Source organism: Cibotium barometz, chromosome 22, assembly GCF_041138505.1.
Source record: "Cibotium barometz isolate CiBa-2024 chromosome 22, ASM4113850v1, whole genome shotgun sequence".
Taxonomy (NCBI): domain Eukaryota; kingdom Viridiplantae; phylum Streptophyta; class Polypodiopsida; order Cyatheales; family Cibotiaceae; genus Cibotium; species Cibotium barometz.
Genome location: NC_141067.1, coordinates 27,733,784 through 27,748,810, shown reverse-complemented (window position 1 = coordinate 27,748,810; position 15,027 = coordinate 27,733,784). Strand labels below are relative to the sequence as shown.

General features: G+C 48.1%; 2 protein-coding genes across 6 annotated transcripts in view; one reads left to right on the top strand and one right to left on the bottom strand.

The window, feature by feature from the left end:
* Positions 1–15,027, top strand: part of LOC147626487 (uncharacterized) — a 376,917-nt gene that overhangs the window by 225,121 nt on the left and 136,769 nt on the right. The window lies entirely within an intron of this gene.
* LOC147626488 (uncharacterized) overlaps positions 1–15,027 on the bottom strand; it is a 235,916-nt gene that overhangs the window by 176,086 nt on the left and 44,803 nt on the right. The window lies entirely within an intron of this gene.

Sequence of the window (15,027 nt, the reverse complement as noted above, 5' to 3'; positions counted from 1 at the left end):
TTATCATTTATCTCTGGCTAGATGGGCTCTTGTGGTGAATCAGGTACATTGCCTCGTGTTGGATGCTGCACCCTGGTGTGATCTCTAGGCTCAGGCGCTTGGTGCGCAACTATTTCTAGACTGGATCTGATGGTTCCCATGACACTAGAGCTGGGGTTGCTCGGCACACATGCATTTTGCCTCGGTCGCAGGGAGGTTTGGGTATCATTGATCCTGATATACAGAGTAGAGCTCTTATTTATCATTCGGGGAATGTTCCGTGGGAACGAGCCTTGGAAATCTTTTCTTCGCCATGCAGTTTTGCACTCGACCCCCGCTAGGGGAGGTGACTGGGCTCCTTATAGATTCATTTTGAGTGATGCAGCTCTCACGATCTTACTTCTTGCGTTTCATTCTCGGGTCTGGCATGCTCTGCGCAAGTGCATTATTCATCGGCACTCGGTCCTTACAGAGGAGATTGAGCGTCAGCCTCTCATCTGGAATCCCAGGGTTCTAGATGTAGAGGGTCAACAGTTGGGCTTACGTAATCACATAGATTGGGCAGCTTGGGCCAGGGGCCCTGCGGCATCTTTACAGTCTTGGCTGGCCGCTCGATGCCTTGATACAAATTTGATAGCCACCACTTACTCTATTGGCAAGGGTGTTGTTTCTCATATGCAGGAGATTGATACTGCTATCCCACAGCATTGGATTGAGGCAGATCCTCAGATGGAGAGTCAAATCTTTTTTGGCAAGGTGGTGGGCTTTTTCGAGACGACAGACTCTCTGCCATCCTAGGCCCGTCATGGTGATATTCTCTTTGCGGTTCTTCATGATTTCAGATTATTGCATTCAGATTCTGCCTCCCCTTTGACCTTTGCGATTGGCATCGCATCCACGTTGTTGGTTCCAAAGGCAAGGTACAAAGAGTTGATCCACAGATTGAGCTGGACGAGATTGTTCTTTGGACATTGTGGATTTGGGAGGGGCGTCCATTGTCTGGGTTGTCTTGGGATCCTGGAGAGTGGTTATGGCCAGCTGTTCTTTCATCAGACCCTGTAGTTTCCTTTTTGGAGTACTCAGTACCGATTGGCAGAGCTATATTTCTCACACATGACTACAGGCAGCTATTAGAATGCGCTCATGGCTGCATTTTGGCCTTTCCCATGCATTCACATGTAAGTTCTGAGTCAATGTGGATGGTAGCTCATGCTGGGTTGGCTATTGGGACCTGGTCAGCACAGATGGGTCATGCTTCTTCTTGTTTACGTTGCATCGCTCACTTGCCAGAGTCACCACTTACTCTATTGGCAAGGGTGTTGTTTCTCATATGCAGGAGATTGATACTGCTATCCCACAGCATTGGATTGAGGCAGATCCTCAGATGGAGAGTCAAATCTTTTTTGGCAAGGTGGTGGGCTTTTTCGAGACGACAGACTCTCTGCCATCCTAGGCCCGTCATGGTGATATTCTCTTTGCGGTTCTTCATGATTTCAGATTATTGCATTCAGATTCTGCCTCCCCTTTGACCTTTGCGATTGGCATCGCATCCACGTTGTTGGTTCCAAAGGCAAGGTACAAAGAGTTGATCCACAGATTGAGCTGGACGAGATTGTTCTTTGGACATTGTGGATTTGGGAGGGGCGTCCATTGTCTGGGTTGTCTTGGGATCCTGGAGAGTGGTTATGGCCAGCTGTTCTTTCATCAGACCCTGTAGTTTCCTTTTTGGAGTACTCAGTACCGATTGGCAGAGCTATATTTCTCACACATGACTACAGGCAGCTATTAGAATGCGCTCATGGCTGCATTTTGGCCTTTCCCATGCATTCACATGTAAGTTCTGAGTCAATGTGGATGTTAGCTAATGCTGGGTTGGCTATTGGGACCTGGTCAGCACAGATGGGTCATGCTTCTTCTTGTTTACGTTGCATCGCTCACTTGCCAGAGTCACACAGACACTGCTTTTGGACTTGTGCTCAGGTGCAGCCGATCTGGAGATCTATTTGCCTACTCTCTCGTGTGGGTGTTTGTTAGGGCTATGTCACGTGGGGTGCAGTCTCCTAGCTTCTGCAGTTCTCTGGCCCACACCTTTTCTTCGAGGGGGAGCCTACATACCCCGTTTATTTACTGGCCCTTGCGACTTATTATGGGAGTTCACTTTCCATGATTCCCGTATTAGTTCGCGATGCTGCTGACCAGAGTAGGGAGCCTATTGTTGCCACTATTGCTTTTATCACACTGTGGTGTATTTGGAAGGTTCGATGCATGCATGTTCTTAGTCACGAGCCTTCCTCTGCAGAGGACACCTTGCATATCATTTGGTCCGAGTTACTGCGCTCTCTCTGTAGTGAGTGGGATGCTTCACAGGGGGATTCTAGAGCTACACAACAGCGGAGATTTGATTTTCTTCATACTTGGGGGCGGTCTTCACTGTTCTTTCATTTTGACAGGGGCTTCATGGTATGGCACTATGCTGTGCCAGAGTGGCTGACTCTTCATGCATCACATCAGCCACCTTGATCTTTTGATTTTGTACTTTTCTCTTTGATTTGTTCTGCCCAGAGTGCGAGGCCATTTGGCGGTCTATGGGATACAGTACGACATAATATAGCCTTGGATACTCCAAAAAGAGAGAGAGAGAGAGAGAGAGAGAGAGAGAGAGAGAGAGAGAGAGCGAGACTTCAACAACATTGAGTCTCCCCAGGACTACCAGGCGGAGATTGCCCCTGTGTTGACATCTATTGCGCAGTTAGAGCAGGATGCTTGGGAGAGATTTTTGTTATGTATTCATGCTTTGGATGCGTGGCATACGCCTTCTTTTGCACACCATCCCCGCTCCTTAGGCTTCTCATGGGGCTTGCGCCGTCAGCAGGGCCGCTTACTGGAGAGGTTGGATAGATTTTATATTGGAGATTGGGCATCTTTCTTGGGTGGCTCCATCTGCATTTGCCCAGGCACCTCGATATCAGATCATAGTCCTTTATCTTTGGATATTACTTTTGCGCGCCCCCTTGCAAGGCCGCGGGGATCTAGGATTCCGGACAGATTGCTCTCAGATCCTGATTTATCTGATCGTATTTCTCAGATATGGAGTGCTGATCCTATAGCACATGACCCCCTGCACAGTACACACATGTTGAGTTTCTTGCCACCTGTATAAGGAGTCGAGTACATCTTGCAGGGAGACCACCTCCGCTTGTCGTCGTGCGGTGGCCCAGCGTGCGCGCTCCTTGGTTGCTCCTTTAGCTTCGGTCCAACGGCTATTACAGTCCCATCCGGGTGATGCACATTATGATGGTACCCATGTTGAGATTCTTGCAGAGATTCGGGAGATTCAGGAGAGACGATCTGAGTTCTCCAGTCACATGACAGCGGCTCGTTGGATAGCGCTTGGTGACCGGATGAATAAAGACTTCTTTTCTGCACACAGGGAGAGACCCTCTGGTACTACTCTCCGTGCTGTTCTGGACAACCAGGGACTTTTGCAGACACACCTAGACCGTGTTCTTGACATTGCCACTTCCTATTATGAGACTCTTTTCAGTGCTGATCCAGTCACAGCTGAGATTGAGGATGCCAGAGATACTGTGTGGTCTCATACGAGACGCTCTGTCACTGCTGATATGGCCCGCACTCTTTCCTCGAGGTTTACAGTGCAGGAGCTACGAGAGGCAGTGAATGCTCTTGATCCCGTTTCCTGCCCGGGAGATGACGGTCTCACCAGACAGTTCTTCATCACACATTGGGATGCTATCTCTGGGGTTCTGCTTCGCGGCCTACAGGAGATATATGATTCGGGTTCTATGCCACGTTCTCTTTGCTCAGGACTTATATCTCTTATACCTAAGGGAGGGGATACCACACTTTGCGTCAGTGGAGACCTATTACCCTCCTGCGTCAGTGGAGACCTATTACCCTCCTGCAGCTCGGGTAAGACCTTTTCTTCCTGACATCATTCATGGATCTCAAACTGCCTTTATCCAGGATCGCAGCATCTTGGATAACATCTTTTGCTATCACCAGGCTGTTGAGTGGGCTCGCTCTACTAGCACTCCCCTTGCTTTGTTGTTTCTCGATTTTGAGAAAGCCTACGACAGGGTGGATTGGTCTTTTTTAGAGGGGACTCTTTTGCGCATGGGATTTCCGCAGCAGTGGATCACTGGAGTCTCTGCTCTTTACAGGTCAGCATCGAGTGCAGTCACTATTGGGGGTTTTGTTGGCAGATCTTTTGACATCTCTCGCTCAGTGAGACAGGGCTGCCCGCTGGCAGTTTATCTATACCTTTTTGTGGGCGAGGCCTTTCGGACTTCATTCATGCACGTCAGAGAGATATACAGGGTGCACGATTTGGTTGATCAGGAGTATGCTGATGACACTCTATCGATGGTTCTTTATGCCTTTGCGACCCTTGATGCGACACGCTCAGTTTTGGATGTTTACTGTTTGGCCAGTGGTGCCCGCATCAACTGGCACAAATCATATGGTATGCTTGTTGGTTCAGATGATGCACCGACCTGGGGTTTGGCAGAGGGGTTTACTTGGCTGCAGCCAGGACAGTCTTGTCGTTATCTGGGTTTTCAGGTTGGATTGGATATTACGTCTCAGCAGCAGTTTGATCCGGTTCTGCAGTCACTTCGTCGGAAGCTATGCCATTGGTCAGCTTAGCATTTATCTCTTGCAGGACGGGCCCTTGTGGCCAACCAGGTCCTCCTGGCCTCTGTTTGGTACATTGCTTCTTGCTGGATGCTTCATGCGGGTGTACTGCGGCAGGTGCAACGCCTGATCCGCAACTTTCTATGGAGTGGTCAGGATGGCACTGTTAACACCAGAGCCAGAGTTAGTTGGGCGACGATTATCCTGCCCACGGCAGAAGGAGGCCTTGGTATTATTGATCCTGAGATGCAGTGTCGTGCTTTACTTACCAAGTTTATTGTCCGTGGTTTGTTCCCTGGAAATGAATCTTGGAAGATGTTGTTCAGATCAGTGTCGCACTCTGTGTCACCTCGCTTAGGTACTCGAGATGGTCACACTTGGTCTGTTGGCATTCGCTATATTTTTTCAGATGCGCCTTTGCAGACAGCTCACCTGTCTCCCTTTATGCGCTCTATTTTAGACATTTGGTCTTCTATGCGGCAGAGTTTGCGGAGGCGTCCTCCTGCTTCATTACCAGAGATTGAGCGTTAGCCTCTCATTTGGAGTCCCCATGTACTGGATGAAGAGGGTCGTCAGCTTGGACAAAGGACGCACATTGACTGGGCTTCCTGGGATCGTGGTCCTGCTGCTTCTATGTATGTATGGTCCCAGACACGTCAGCTCCCAGCGGATCTTATTGCGGAGGAGTTGTCCATTGGCAGGGGTGTTATCCCTCGTTTGGCCGAGATTGATGCAGGTATACCTGAGCTTTGGGACAGCGCTGTTTGTGGTTTACATGAGATGCCGGAACACATTGGCTGGTTATGTATGTTTGGTGATGAGGGCACTCCATCTCTTGTTTGGAGTTCACACTGTCACTATCCTATGCTGTTTATCCCTGTGGGTGTCCCGGACTGCTTTGGTTATGTCAGATTACAGTATCATGGTTTGGGATGCCTGGAGGAGTTGAGGCAGTATGATTAGACTCCCATTCGTGTGGTGGGGTCATACAGAAAAAGGCGGGAGGTGGATCTGTCTTTTCACATTGACATTGCCCCCAGCTGGCGATTATGGATTTGGGAGGGACGCCCCCTTTCGCAGTTGTATTGGGACCCTGGAGAGTGGGAGTGGCCAGCTGTAGACCCAGGGGCTCGTCATGCATCTTTCTTTGCATACTCTGTGCGCATCGGGAGACATTGCATGCTTCGTCGTTCATTGCATAGACCGACTCGCTTAGGCACATGGCTGCATGCTGGTCTCTCTCATGCCTTTTTGACACAGTTCTGGACTTCCATATGGAGTTGGAGGATCTCCCGCAGGATCAATTTTTTCTTTTGGATGGCTGCTCATGCGGGTCTTGCAGTCTCTCTGACATTGCTCTCTTAAGATTCCTGCAGTAGAGAGAGTGACAAAGAGAGTGGCAGTGAGAGTGGTTTTCTGCTATCCTTGGCCCCTGGCATTTCCTCTCCGCAACTTTATTCAGGTTTCCCCAACTAGGATGGCGTCTACGCCGGTAGCGAGTTTCCACCAGGAGGCTCCCCCACCACCTCTTGGCCAGTTCGTGATCCCGGAAAAAGTGATGGATGGAGCGGACGCTTCGAGCCGAGTCCTCAGCGAGACAGCAGTTGTGGGGCGCATTTCAGGCCGCGCAATCACCCGAGCTACTTTGCGTGATCACCTGCAGGCTGCTATGGGGACCCACCAAGGCCGGGTTGTGGAGGTTTCTTGCCTAGGCCGGGATTTTCATGGCCTTACTTTCTGACTCTGCTTCAGTGGCCGCTCTCTGTGCAATTGCTCCCATCTTAGCTGGTGGCCGGGCCTTGTACATCCTGCCCTGGTACCCTTCCTTCACTGAGGACAAGTTTGAGGCCCGACAGATTGCTCCTCGGTTCCCTCTTACACTCTCTCTGCCTTCCCTTCCTCGCCAGTTTGTGCAGGAGGACTTTGTGGTAGCTCTAGCATCTGACCTGGGGGCTGTTGTTCCTGGCTCCGTGCGCCTTTCCGCTGGTCCTCCTCGTGTTCAGTTGTTTGTCTCCTCCGACATCCCGGATTCTATTCTTGTCACTGGTCGAGGTTGATGCCGATTTATCCAGTGCCTTTTTGTTACTGGTAGGCCAGGCCAGTGTCTCAGGTGTTATGAGATGGGACACATGGCTCGTCATTGCCCCACCCTTCCTGCACCTCGTCAGGGAGGGCCTTCCTTGGACTAGACCAGAACCCAGCAGCATCGCCAGGGGAAGGTGCCGGCTCGGACAGATATCCTCTCTTCGAGTCATCACCCCCCCCCCCCCTCCTCTGCTCCTGCTCCTCCAGCTGATGAGTGGAGACCTGTGCCGCGCCGCCACAGTTTTCAGCAACGCCAGCGGTCTGCCCCTTCTGCTCCACCTGTTGACCTCGCCCCTCCAGCTAGGCCTCTTTCGCCGGAGATCTCTTCAGTCCCAGGTACTCAGTTTTCCTCAGAGAGGGATCTTCAGGCCCCACCAGCTGGACTACAGGCATCTCATTTTCCCCCTTTACCCTCGCCACGGGCGTCTCCTCCATCGCCCCAGTCCCGACCGCCTGCACAGCCAGTTCAGCTGCCAGAGCCTGTACCTATGCAGGTCGATACCCGTTTCACACCTACTCCACTTCCTCTTTCTGCGCCCTTGGTTTCTCCTCCACTACTGCCTCTACTTGCACCCTTGGTTTCTACTCCACTGCTGCCTCCGCCCCCGCCGCCTCCCACCGCCGCCTCCCAGAGTGCCTCGCGCATTCCTTGATTTCAGTCCGCCAGCCTGGGGTGCAGATCGTGCAGAGTCTAGTGGTCATGCCTTGGGCCCCTTTCTCATCAGGACTTACTTGTCACAGCGCTCAGCTCGAGTTAGTGCTGGTTTTCAGTTTGTTGGTGGTGTCTCTGCACCTATGCGCTCTTTTGTTCTACCTTTTGGTGGGTCGGAGGTATGGTCAGAGGAGAGTGCTACAGTTTGTTCGTACCCACACTCTGGCACAGTTGCAGGATTGGCTTGGTACTCATCTTGACGATGGCTGGCTGGAGTCTTTGGTTCCCCACTGCTGTGGTGCCATACAGTGGTTAGATGCAGAGTCTTGCTTCTGCTTGCCATTGGTGATCTTCTTACAGGACTCCTTCTCGATGCCCTCCTCGATGAAGATTTGGGGCATCAAGAGGGTAGATGTATGCAGACTGTGGTTAGTCAGTGGCTTGCGGATGTACATTTCTTTGCGGAGGGGAAGAGGATTCCCTGTCTTCCTCCACAGGATGCTTCCTTGGAGAAGACAACCTCTTCCAAGAGGCAGAGATTGTGATGCAGATATGTTTTGTTCGCCATCTTGCAGGCATACTATGTACACTTTTGTGGATGGATGCCATGCTGGCTTATGGGATGTATTGTCTTATGGTTCCCCAGATTGTGATGCTGTCAGTTTTGCTAGCCATCTTGTAGGCACGCTATGTACACTTTGTGGATGGATGCCATGCTGGCTTATGGGATGTATTGTCTTATAGATGTACAGTTCTTGCTCTATTTGTGGTGCTATGCATATCTTATCTTGGAATGTTAATGGTTTATGCACTTCAAGGATAGTTGGGAATAGAGCCTCCCGACTCAAGAGAGAGATTGCCAGTGCCATTCCTTCTCCTGTGGACATTTTGATGTTGCAAGAGCATAAGTTAGCACACCCCTATGGCCGTCTCTTGGGCACTGGGTCTCGTACTTACTGGTCACCTTCTATTGGGGAGTCTGGTCATAGTTGTGGCGTATGCATTTCAGTTAGCCTGGCCTTTGTAGCCTCAGTGTGTCAGCATGGTATTTTAGTTCCTGGCAGGGCTATGTATGTGATTGTGAGGATTGCAGATACTCGGATTGGCTTCTTATCGATTTATGCGCCGACTCATGCTCGATCTAGATCTGCTTTTTTGCGCCTGTTGGTGGATGCCCTGTCTCCTGTGCTTTCGTCAGTGGACTCATGGGTTGTTGGAGGAGATTTCAACAACATTGAGTCTGCTCAGGACTACCAGGCTGAGGTTGCCCCTGTGTTGACTTCTATTGCGCGGTCAGAGCAGGATGATCGGGAGAGATTTTTGCTATGTATTCATGCCGTTGATGCATGGTGTACGCCCTCTTTTGCTCACCTCCCTCGCTCCTTGGACTTCTCCTGGGGATTGCGTCGTCAGCAGGGCCGTTTATTGGAGAGACTGGATAGATTTTATATTGGAGATTGGGCCTCCTTCTTGGGTGGCTCCATTTGCATTTGGCCCGGCACCTCGATGTCAGATCATTGCCCTGTTTCATTGACTATTACTTTTGCGCGACCCCTTGCAGTTCGGCGGGGGTCCAGGATTCCGGATAGGTTGCTTTCCAGTCCTGATTGATTTGTTGGCATTGCTCAGATTTGGGAAGCCGATCCCATACTGCAGGCTCCTACTGCACAGTTTATGCATGCTGAGTTTCTTCTCCATTGGCATCGGTACAGCGGCTTTTAAAGTGCCATCCGGGTGATGCACATTTTGCTGGTAGACATTCTGAGTTACTTACAGAGATTCGGGAGGTTCAGGACAGAAGATCGGAGTTCTCCAGTCACGCGACAGCGGCTCGTTGGGTAGCGCTTGGTGACCGGATGAACAAAGACTTCTTTACCGCGCAGAGAGAGAGACCATCTGGGACTACTCTCCGGGCAGTTCTGGATTACCAGGGACTATTGGAGACTCACCCAGGCCGTGTTCTTGACATTGCTACTACCTATTATGAGGATCTCTTTAGTGCTGACCCGGTCACAGCCGAGGTTGAGGTTGCGAGAGATACTGTTTGGTCTCATACGAGACGCTCAGTCACAGCTGACATGGCCCACACTCTTTGTTTGGAGTTTACAGTGCAGGAGTTACGAGAGGGAGTGGATGCTCTTGATCCTGCTTCCTGTCCAGGGGATGATGGTCTTACCCGTCAATTTTTCATTACACATTGGGATGTTATCTCTGGGGCTTTACTCAGAGGACTATAGGAGGTATACGATTCGAGATCTATGCCACGTTCCCTTTGCTCAGGGCTTATATCTCTTATACCTAAAGGAGGGGATTGTGCGCTAGTGGAGACCTATTACCCTCCTCCCCACGGTATATAAGATATTCGCTACTATGTTGGCATCGCGATTGAGACCTTATCTTCCTGATATCATTCATGGATCTCAGACCGCTTTTATCCAGGATCGATGCATCTTGGATAACATCTTTTGCTACCATCAGGCTGTTGAGTGGGCCACATCTACTGGTACCCCCCTCGCTCTCTTGTTTCTCGATTTTGAGAAAGCCTATGATAGAGTGGACTGGTCTTTTCTTGAGGGAACCCTTTTACGCATGGGATTTCCACAGCAGTGGATCACTGGAGTTTCAGCTCTTTATAAATCAGCATCTAGTGCAGTGACTATTGGGGGTTTTATTGGCAGATCCTTTGACATTTCTCGCTCGGTGCGACAGGGATGCCCCTTGGCAGTGTATCTCTACCTCTTTGTGGGTGAGGCGCTCTCTGACTCCATTCATGCACGACAGCGAGATATATAGGGTGTTGCTTTGCCTCTAGCGGGTGAGCGTGATTTGGTTGATCAGGAGTATGCTGATGACACTCTGTTGATGGTTCTTTACGCCATTGCGGTGCTAGATGCTACACGCTCAGTTTTGGATGTCTATTGTTTGGCCAGTGGTGCTCGCATCAACTGGCACAAATCATATGGTATGCTGGTTGGATCACAGGATGTACCGACTTGGGGTGTAGCAGAGGGGTTCACTTGGCTACAGCCAGGACAGACTTGCCGGTATCTGGGATTTCAGGTTGGTTTGGATATTACACCTCAGCAGCAGTTTGCTCCGGTTCTGTAGTCGCTTCGCCGGAAGCTATGCCATTGGTCATCCCAGCACTTATCTCTTGCAGGACGGACTCTGGTGGCCAATCAGGTTCTCTTGGCCTCTGTTTGGTACATTGCTTCCTGTTGGATGCTCCATGCGGATGCGGCAGGTTCGTCGCCTGATCCGCAACTTCCTATGGAGTGGTCATGATGGCACTGTTGACACCAGAGCCAGAGTTAGCTGGGCGACGATCATACTGCCTATTGCAGAGGGAGGTCTTGGTATTATTGATCCTGAGATGCAATGCCGCGCTTTACTTACCAAGTTCATTGTCCGTGGATTGTTTCCGGGCAATGAAACTTGGAAGACGCTCTTTATATCAGTCTTGTATACAGTGTCACCGCGCTTTGGTACCCGTGATGGTCATACTTGTTCTCCTGGTATTCGCTACATTTTTCCAGATGCCCCTCTGCACACTGATCATCTGTCACCATTTATGTGCTCTATATTACAGATTTGGACTTCCATGCGGCAGAGTTTGCAGCGTCGTCCTCCTGCTTCATTGCCAGAGATTGAGCGTCCGCCCCTCATTTGGAGTCCCCATGTCCGGGATGTAGAGGGTCGACAGAGGACACACATTGACCGGGCTTCCTGGGATCGTGGGCCAGCTTCTTCTATGCTTGTTTGGTCTCAGTCACGACAGCTCCCGGTCCATGCTATAACTGAGGAGAACATTGGGTAAGAGAATGTCCACATCCTAGAAGAGACAAGCCAGCAGTGCCCGGGCTTCCTCTGTTGACAAGATATTGTGTAGAATGTGGAGTCAAGCACTTAGTGCGAGATTGCCCACTAAATCCTCATGTCAAAGGAAAGGCTCCAGTAGTCCTAAACTTTATAGATATGAAACCATCAACAGAAACGCCAAGCTCTTCAGAATCCAACGTACTCATACCACTCAAGGTCATCACTAGAGCCCAAGCCAAGGCAAGAGACGAACGTAGAATAGAAAACAAAGATGAGGCCATGCCTAGTGAGAGCAATAAAAAGAGCAAAAAGGAGAGTTGGAAAGCTAGACGAGAATGGAGAGTAGCCAGCCGGAAATGCCAAAAACAAAACACCCAAGGGGAGAAAAACGAGACAAAAGAGAACACTCCTAACCTTGAAAAAGAACTCCCGACGGAAGCAAACAATGAAATCCAAAAAGAAACAGAGAGGCAACCTGCCGGGTCAGTGCTTGCAAAGAAACACTTCAAACCGTACACTTCGAACCGTTAAATGCGATTTTGCAAGCATATGAAGAACGGTTGAAACCATTGGAAACTCTAGAAGAAAGATGGAAACACTACCCAAACCTAGCTAAGGAAACTAGACAATTAGAAATCTTCGAACAGCTAGTCAAGGCCACTCAAACCTTGGAAGAGCAATTGAAAACCAATAACAAACAAAAGAATTTTGAGACAAACCAAGATGAAAATGACATGGGAAATGGAAAGCTTCCTTTGATCTCACAAGAGTTAAAAGAGGATTCTTTGGCTAACAAAAACCCAACAAGCTTACCCAAAAACAACAAAGAACAAGGATCCTTAGAGATCAATCTAGAATCGAACGGAGACCAAACAGGGAGGAAAATAATTCCCAACACTAGCATCCCAGAGATTGACAAGGATTGGGGAAATAGACTATGGGAGGCGGTAAAACAACTCAAAGAAATCAAAAACAGGGATGAAACCAAACCACCTCTTCAAGAAATAGATTTTGACCAAAAAATGGTTGATCTAGAAATATGTTCTGAGTATGGGGATGTAGGATCTGAGAAATCTAAGGTAATTAAGGCTGAAACATTGAAAACTCTACCCTCTTATTAAGGAGAGTATGAGGCAAACTCTGAGGTCCGAAAATTACATTCCCAAAAGTTCCATTCACCTCCAGCCTTAGATATATCAAACCTGGCAGCCATCTTGTCAACACCAATCAAGTGTACTATGCCTTTAGCAGACGTACTAAAAAATAGGCCAGAAGCATGGAAAGAGGTAGGGGACTACTTAAGGAAACTCAGGGTAAACATACCTATGACAAACACAGTTCCTATCTTTAAGGATAAACCATTCAAAGGGAAGTACGAGCCAGTTCCTCTCAACAAAGTAGGAGATTATTACGAAGGGGAGGACACAAACACTACCATTCCCATAAAATACAAAGGGCCAGTGTTCAAGAAAAACCCACCTTTAATGTATTTTTTCAAGGCAATTTTTGCAATTTATGGAAAATTTTAAAGGCTTTTCCTTTTTTTTAAAGGAGGAAAAATCCAAATAGTTCTTTATTTTCAAGGCAAGGGTGATATCCACCCTTAATTTACTGGTGGGCTTGGGAAAAATACATCCTTTAAAAATTACACACAAACACACACACACATACACACACACACACACATGTATGTATGTATGTATGTATGTGCAAGTATGTATGCAAGTATGTAGGTACGTATGTATGTATGTATGTATGTATTTACGTATGTAGGTATGTATGTAGGTATGTATGTATGTATGTATGTATGTATGTATGTAGGTACGTAGGTATGTACGTAGGTATGTATGTATGTACGTATGTACGTACGTACGTACTAGGTATTTATGTGTGTGTGTGTGTGTGTATATATATATATATATATTATCTTGTAAATTTGTGTAATATTTCGGGAATGCAATGCAGGAATGCAAGACAAACTAAGCTACACTTGGAAAAAACCGAAGAAAAATTTGTAATGTCTTTTTCAAACCGGCTAAATTTGGGAAAAACCGGATTGAATTTAGAGTAGGGCGTTTTTCCATTGGTTTAAATAATAGTTTTTTGTGAACACTGCAAAGGGCAACAAGTTATCGCCATCCTAGATAGTGGGTTCTGTGATGAAGAAGGGTACGACATTGTCCCCCTACAGATGGTTAAAGTCTTTCATGACGTAGAAGACAACAATCAAGAAGATAACAATGGAAACAACGCCAAGGAAAGAGTGCAAGAGGTTATCAAAGTGATCTTTCACTTGAATATACACGATGAGATCTCCGTAAGAGATGTACCTACCACCAGCACAATAAAGCAAAAGGTAATGTCTATGTCTGTAAGCTGCAGCATCAATGCCGAAGAAGCAGTACCTACGTGTGAAAGATCTAAGGACAAAACAAAAGCTGAGCATTTCAGAAAATGTATTCACTTGCAAAGTCAGAAGGCAAAGTCTCATCTGCTTCGCCAAAGGTCGGCAGACATCTGACATGGTCTTTTGGTGTCCGGCTGTGAGTCCTGGTCCATTGGAGGAGTTCCTCAACGTGATAGAAGAAGGCGCTCTCATTGGTATCGATAACATGAACCTTCCTGCCTATGCGGATGCACTAACAATGTTGAAAGAAGAGTATGAACGTCTAGTGGAATCTAGAATGAAGATGGCAGAAAGCCTGCTAGAGGAAGAAAAGCCAGGAGTATCAACTTCAAGAGCAAGTGCTTTGTTTGTGAAGTGCTTTAATTTGTAGTATTGAGCTTAGTTTAAGAATTAAGGTGTTGTAAAATTCTCTTATTTTTGCTTGTTTAGGAGTTAGGTGAATGTTTGGTTTTTAGTAAAGAGTTTTTGGTCAAGTATGGTAGTCTGAACCATGTCATGATGAATAGCCCCCTCCTAACCCCCCTCCCTCCCCAACACACACACATGGATCGTGGTGATGACCTTGGAGTTGGACATGCGAGTAAAGCCGACTAGATAGATCCCCCACTTCAGATGTGGTTGAAATGGAAGCCCAAATGCTTCGTGTTACATGCACCACCTCTCGACGCGCAGGTTACCGTCACCAGCAAGGTGCATGTTAGTGCACACCACAGTACCTAGAAACCTGCTTGCATTTAGGCCACTTTTTAAAGTTGCCCTATGCCGTCTGCGAGAGTCTCTAGGTCTCTAGACGAGCCACATAGGCATCCATTCAGAATCTTAGAATCATGAAATTTCATGTAGAAAATAAGGGGTTTTGATACTTTATAGGTTTGGGGTCAATTTCTCACCAAAAGCACTCATTTTTGGTGAGTTATTGATTTTCCAGTTTTTGATTTTTGATCTTGCTCGATCTAGAACTCAAAAACCAAACCTGTATAAAGAACCCTTTGTTTTTCGGACTCACAAGTCAAGAACTCAGGGGGTGATAGAATTGCTTAAGAGGCAGTTAGCAGCAACAAGCCTTGCCGTACCCGTCGAGCAGATGAAGAGTAACATTGCGGGAAGACGAAGGGTCATCATCAAGTAGCTTGCACTGTTACAACATTCTCTTTGCTTTCAGTTTACTCTGCGTACACCCTCAAGTCAGCAAGATTGTGTCATCGAGGGAAGATGAAGGGTCATCATCAAGTAGCTTGCACCGTTACCAACATTCTCTTTGCTTTCAGTTTACTATGCGCACACCCTCAAGTGAGCATGATTGTGTTCTTCAGTTACGCTTCTCTATCTGTGGTGGATAGAGTAGTTTCATCGGCTGTGTGTTACACTTTGCATGCAGTTACAGTTTGAACGGACTCTTACAGCTCTTACTTTTGAGATGACCGGCTTGTAT